At 50.6% G+C, this 6,456-nt stretch overlaps 1 protein-coding gene across 1 annotated transcript in view; it reads right to left on the bottom strand.

Moving 5' to 3' along the window:
• LOC135222596 (autophagy-related protein 16-like) overlaps nt 1-6,456 on the bottom strand; it is a gene marked incomplete in the record, with an annotated part of 256,503 nt that overhangs the window by 161,300 nt on the left and 88,747 nt on the right.

The following is a 6,456-nucleotide window of genomic DNA, read 5'->3' as shown; positions in this document are numbered from 1 at the left end:
TTCTCGTTGCCGACGATTTGGATTTTGGTGAAGTACCCTTTGTTTTTGTTGTTGGCTTGGCATACGCTTTTTGGACTGTTTTTTGGATTTTTCTTTTGGATTTCTCTTACAATATCTATAATCATGGATGATTCTGAAGTTAAGAAACCTAGTTTATTTAGGGTTTGTTCAGAGAAGGAATGTAAAGTTAGGCTTCCTAAAGCTGCATTAGATCCTCACTCTGTATGTGGCGTCTTGTAGAGGGAATGAATGCTCTTTTATTAACCCTTGCAAAGAGTGTGAGAATTTGGATGAGGATGGTTGGAAGGCTCTTTCTTCTTATGTGAGAAAGTTAGAGAAGGATAGGGTGCGCAAGGCTTCTTCAAAGAGTTCTAGTAGATCGAGGGTGAGTGAAGTTGACGCTGAGAATCCTGTAGAGAAGTAGTTCCTTCTCCGGTTTCAGCCCCTGCGCCAGCTTTGAACCCGAAGATTCGTTTTCGGAAGTTGCTTCTGGGAGAGCCTCGATCAGGAGTAAGGAGAGCCTCGCTCGCTCTCGACAAGGTAAGAGTGATGATAGTGCAAGTGATCAGTGCAGTGCCCCTAGTGCAGTGGAGGGTGCGTCTGACCGGCTCACTAACGCTTCCAGGCCTAGACCTCTTCCAGACTCCCAGACCCAGTGGAGGAGGAAAGTCGAAAGCCGCAGGAAGGTTAGGGAGAACCCCCACCGGTCAGGCGTCCCCTCGGCAGTTCCTGTTGCTCGTTCCCAGGCTGCCTTGGATCGAACCAAGAAGGAGTTATTGCGCCAGTGCTTCTCGTCATCTTCGTCGCCTTCTCCTCAGCGTAGATGGAGCGCCTCGGAGTCGTCTCGCCCTCTCAAGAGGCACTGGAAGGATCCTTGCGCCCTTCCGTCCAGCCCCGAATCCTTCGCGGAAGAGCCAGAAGTGGAACGCAAGAGAATCAAGATTTCGTCCGGTTACGCTTCTCCTGTTCGCTCTCGGACTTCGTCCCCTGTAGAGGAGTTTAAGAGATCTCCTGCCGTATCCTGGCGGGTCTGCAGGCGCAGATTGCGGCGTTAGCGGAGTCTATTGCCGGGACTTCTCATCGGCGGAAGGAAGCCTCACTTCCGGTGAAGAAGTCTAAGAACGTTCCTTCGGCTAAATCTCCTCTGGCTAGAGAAGATTTTGAGTCTGTTAGTAGGAGGTCAGAAGTGCAGGCTGGAGCTCGGGATCTTTCTCCGAGTAGGCTCTCCTCTCTTCCCAGCAAGAGTTGTGAGCATGTAAGGCGTAAGGAGCCAGACAGGCTCTCTCCTCAGGATTTCCCCTCCTCTTCAGTTAGGCGTCAAGAGCTTGACAGACGTCAAGAGCCTCGTTTTCGTCAGGAGCGAAGGAATAGTTCTTCGCCTGGTGGCCACTCTCCTTTTGACGGACGCTCGGAGCCTAGTAGGCGTCAAGAGCCTAGTAGGCGCCAAGAGCCTGGTAGGCGGCAACGGAAGCTTTCTCCTCCGTTAGATCACTCCCGATTGGATAGGCGCTCAGAGCCTTGTAAGCGCCGCGCTTCTGACAGGGATTCATCTGTGGATGTTTTCTCTCCCCGTGGCAGGCGTCAAGAGCCTGGCAGGGGTTTTGAGCTCAATAGGCATCAAGAGCCTGGCAGGCGTATTGAGGATGGCAGGCGCCAAGAGCCTAGCAGGCGCAGAGAGCCTGATAGGCGCGCTCTCCCTTATCCAGACGCTCTTCTGGTGAGTTAGAATCTGTTTCCGACAGACGGGCCTCCAATTGTAGGCGCTCTCCTAGTAGGCGCTCCCCAAGTAGGCGCTCTCCTAGCAGGCGCTCCCCAAGTAGACTCTCTCCTGGGAGGCGCTCTCAAAGCAGGCGCTCTCATAGTAGGCGCTCTCCATCTAGGCGCTCTCCTAGTAGGCTCTCTCCTGGGAGGCGCTCTCAAAGTAGGCGCTCTCCTGGTAGGCGCTCTCCTGGTAGGCGCTCCCCGTGTAAAGCGCTCTCCCAGTGGTTTTTCTCCAGTAGGCGCTCGCCTAGTAGGGCGCTCTCCGAACAGGCGCTCTCCAAGGATTAGCTCTCCTCCGGGCAGTAGAGCTTCAAGACGTCATTCTTCGGAAGATTTTGTTGGGGATTCGGAGGAAGATTTGCCCAAGGATGCTTCGGTTTCTTCGTATAAGAGACTGACAGACCTCCTCTTGCAAGATTTTGGGGAGTCTCTTTCGGCCGTTGCTCCTCCGTCTCCTCCGTCCTTATTTTCAACGACCAATACGGCTAAGAAGTCTTCAGTCGTTAAGATGAAGCCTACAGTGTCTATGAGAAGGCTCTGAAGAACTTTGACGACTGGTTTGGTTTCAAAAGAAGAGAAAGGCAAGACAGTTTTTTCTTTTCCCCCGTCCAAGCTGACGGGTAAGATGGGGTTCTGGTACGAGTCAGGAGAGCCCTTGGGTCTAACTCTTCCCTCTTCTGCAGACTCGGACTTCTCTTCGTTGGTTGATTCCGCACGTCGCTCGGCGCTGAATTCTGCGAAGACGACGTGGGGTATGAGCGAGTTGGATCACCTTCTGAAGGGAATGTTCCGAGTCTTAGAAGTTTTTAACTTTCTTGACTGGACCCTTGGAGTGTTGGCTAAGAGGACTCAAGAGCAAGACACTCTTTCACCTGAAGACCTCCACGCAGTTCTGTCTTGCATGGACAAGCAGTGAGAGACGGTTCCGGGGAAATTTGCTTCACTTTTTGGTGCAGGAGTGGTAAAGAAGAGGGCCGTTTTCTGCTCTTTTCTTACCAAGGCGGTTTCTCACGCACAGAGAGCTTCCTTGCTGTATTCACAGCTTCCCCGAACTCTTCCCCAAGAAGACTATTAATGATATCTCGAGCTCGTTATCAGCAAAAGCGACGCAGGATATGCTAGCTCGCTCGGGCTAGAATTCCGAACCTTCGTTTCAACAGAAGACGAAGAAAGAGGCTCAAAGTAGGCAAGAACCCTTTCGAGGAGGACCTTCGTCTCGCTCTTCTTCCTCCAGAGGTTCGAGACCACCTAGAAGAGGAAGGACCTTCTCCCGGTCTATTAGGGCCAAGAAGTAGTTCGTGTGTCCTCCAGACAACTGTGGGTGCCAGACTTCTGAACTTTGCGATGTCTGGGCACGAAAGGGGGCGGACAACTGGTCCCCTCGCGATCAATCAAGAGGGGATACCTCATTCCCTTTATCTCGAGACCACCCTTGACCACCACTCCAAGGGCACTGGTGGCCAAATACAAAGACCCACTAATGAATCAAGCCCTCGCTCTAGCGGTAGAGCTGATGTTAGAGAAAGAGGCAATTAGAGATGGTTTCAGGACCCTCTTTCAGCGGGGTTCTACAACCGTCTGTTCCTAGTTCCCAAGAAACTCAGGAGGATGGAGACCGGTTCTGGACGTGAGCACCCTGAATGTCTTTGTGAAGAAGAGGAAGTTCGCTATGGAGACGACGTCATCAGTCTTAGCAGCTCTTCGTCCCGGGGACTGGATGGTGTCGCTGGACCTTCAGGAACGCTTACTTCCATGTACCGATCCATCCTTCTTCTCGCAAATTTCTCAGATTCATGTGGGGAGGGAACGTTTTTCAGTTCAGGGCCCTATGCTTCGGCCTTTCCACGGCCCCCCAAGTATTCACAGGACTGATGAAGAACGTTGCCCAGTGGCTTCATCTCGAGGGAGTGAGGATTTCCCTCTACTTGGACGATTGGCTTATCAGGGCCAAATCCAAGGAGAAATGTCTGGAGGACTTACGAGTGACGTTGGATCTAGCAGCTTCTCTGGGTTTGCTAGTGAATTTCGAGAAGTCACAGCTAATCCCCAGTCAAGAGCGTATCTATCTGGGGATTCTGATGGCTTCTCAGGTTTTTTTTTCGGGCGTATCCGTCCCCACCCCAGAGAGGATAACCCGAGGTTTGGAGAAGGTAGCAATCTTTCTAGAGAAAGATGTATGCACAGCGAGGGAGTGGATGAGTCTGTTGGGGACACTTTCCTCGCTGGAGCAATTCGTTTCTCTAGGAAGGTTGCACCTCAGACCCCTACAGTTCTTCCTGATGAGGAACTGGGATCGAAAATCTCAAGGTCTGGACTTTGCGTTCAAGATTTCGCAAGAGATAAAGGAGGATCTACGTTGGTGGCTAGACCCCTCTATTGTTCAAGGAAGGCCTTTCTTGCAGGTTCGGAACCCCAACCTAGTGTTGTATGCAGACGCTTCGGACAAAGGTTGGGAGCTACTCTTCCGGGTCGAGAGAAGTGTCAGGCACCTGGATGGGGGGATCAGGTGTCCTGGCACATCAACAAGAAGGAGCTAACAGCGATTTGTGTTAGCTCTCAAGACCTTCGAACCCCTCGTAAAAGGGAAATATGTTCAGATCAACTCCGACAACACTACAGCCCTGGCTTACATTCGGAAACAGGGGGGACTCATCTTTCTCCCTGTACGAGACAGCGAGATCGCTCCTCTTGTGGTCAGAGGAAAGGAAGATAGGCTTCTCACCAGGTTCGTACAGGGAGAAAGAAATGTCAGAGCGGATCTGCTAAGCAGAAGGAATCAAGTCCTTCCCTCAGAGTGGACTCTGCACGCGGACGTATGCCAGGAAGCTGGTGGAGGACGTGGGGCAGGCCCCATCTCGATCTATTTGCGACCTCCAGGAATGCGCGGATAGATCTATACTGCTCCCCTATTGCAGACCCAAGAGCAGTGGCAATAGATGCATTCCTGATGGATTGGAGGAATCTGGATCTTTACGCGTTCCCGCCTCCTTTCAAGATTCTAGGGGAAACGTTAAGGAAATTCGCAGCTTCAGAGGGAGCAAGGATGACTTTGATAGCTCCGTTCTGGACCCCCCGCCCACGATGGTCACAGAGGTACTGGAATGGCTGGTGGATGTCCCAAGATCCCTACCTCTAAGAGTCGATCTTGCTCAAACAGCCCCACTTCGACAGGTTTTCACAAAACCTCCCCGCTCTCAGTTCTGACTGGATTCAGGACTATCAAGAGTCTCGTCAGAGCTAAGGATTTTCGGCAAATTGTCTGCAAGGGCTATTGCCAATGCACGTAGACCTTCCATCATCTAGAGTCTACCAGTCGAAGTGGGATGTTTTTTCGACGCTGGTGCAGGACTCATAAAGTTTCCTCCTCCAGTACCTCTGTGACTCAGATAGCAGATTTCCTTATCTTCCTGAGGGAAAAATGCGGGTTGGTTGTCTCCACCATCAAGGGATACAGGAGCATGCTTTCCTCAGTTTTTTTCGTCATAGAGGATTAAACATATCTGAGGACAAGGACCTCCATGATTTAATCAGATCGTTTGAAACGGTTAAAAGAACCTCCTCCTTAGTGCCTAGCTGGAATCTAGATGTCGTGCTGCTCTTCCTGAGGTCCTCAAGGTTCGAACCTCCCCCCCATGCTGCTTCGTTCAGAGACCTTTCGATGAAGACTCTTTTTCTCTGTGCGTTAGCGTCAGCGAAGAGGGTCAGCGAGCTGCAGGCTCTAGAAGGTGAGGTAGGTTTCCAAGGAGGCTCCGCGGTTTTGCTCTTTTCTTCCGGCTTTCCTAGCCAAGAATGAAAACCCTTCTTCGCCGTGGCCCAGGAGCTTCGAAATCAAAAGCCTTATCCTCCTAGTTGGGACAGAAGAGAGATCTCTTTGCCCGGTGAGAAGCCTGAAATATTATCTTCAGAGGAAGAAAAGACTGGCTGCTAATGAGAGCAATCTCTGGTGCTCTGTAAGGGACCCCAGTAGGCCCTTATCTAAAAATGCACTCTATTCTTTATCAGGAATGTTATTAGAGAAGCACACACTTCTTGCAATCAGCAACAGTTTTAACCTTCTGAAAGTCAGGCGCGAAGTACGGGCCATCGCGACGTCTTTGGCTTTCAAGAAGATTTGTCATTACAAAACCTTATGAAGGCCACTTTTTGGAGGTGTGAATCAGTCTTCTCTAATCACTACCTAAAGGACCGTATCGATTACGTATGAAAAGTGTTTTGAGCTAGGCCCTTACGTATCGGCGGATTCAGTGCTGGGGCAGGGAGCTGAAACACATCCTTTTTATCCTTTTCCCTGTTAGTTTTAAGTTTGAGTTTTTTGGTTGTACGAAGGAGGTTGCAGGAGGCAGTCCTTCTTTCGTTATACTAATGTTAGTATTTGGTTAGGTGATCGGTTGTGCTTGAGGCTCCTTGCAATTGGTAGTGATAGGTCTCGGCATGTAAGCGGGTTGATCCCCATTATTGACCAGATCCTGCTTGGATTCTGCCAAGTAAGTGGACTCAGTTCCCATTGGTAGACCCAAAGAGTTCTTCAGCCATAGGTCACGCCCTCGCTGAGACTCTTTAGGCAACGCAGACTAATAGACAGTAACTATCAAGTCTTCTGCCTAAATCAGGTAAGAACCAGAGGTTTATATTATTTATTCCTTTAACATGTGTTGTCCCCACTTTCTAAGTAAGTATGTGTCTCTTTCCCTCCGC

This window comes from Macrobrachium nipponense, chromosome 8 (assembly GCF_015104395.2).
Source record: "Macrobrachium nipponense isolate FS-2020 chromosome 8, ASM1510439v2, whole genome shotgun sequence".
In the NCBI taxonomy this organism is placed as follows: Eukaryota; Metazoa; Arthropoda; class Malacostraca; order Decapoda; family Palaemonidae; genus Macrobrachium; species Macrobrachium nipponense.
Note: the sequence above shows the minus strand (reverse complement) of the source record. Positions and strands in the feature narration are given on the sequence as shown.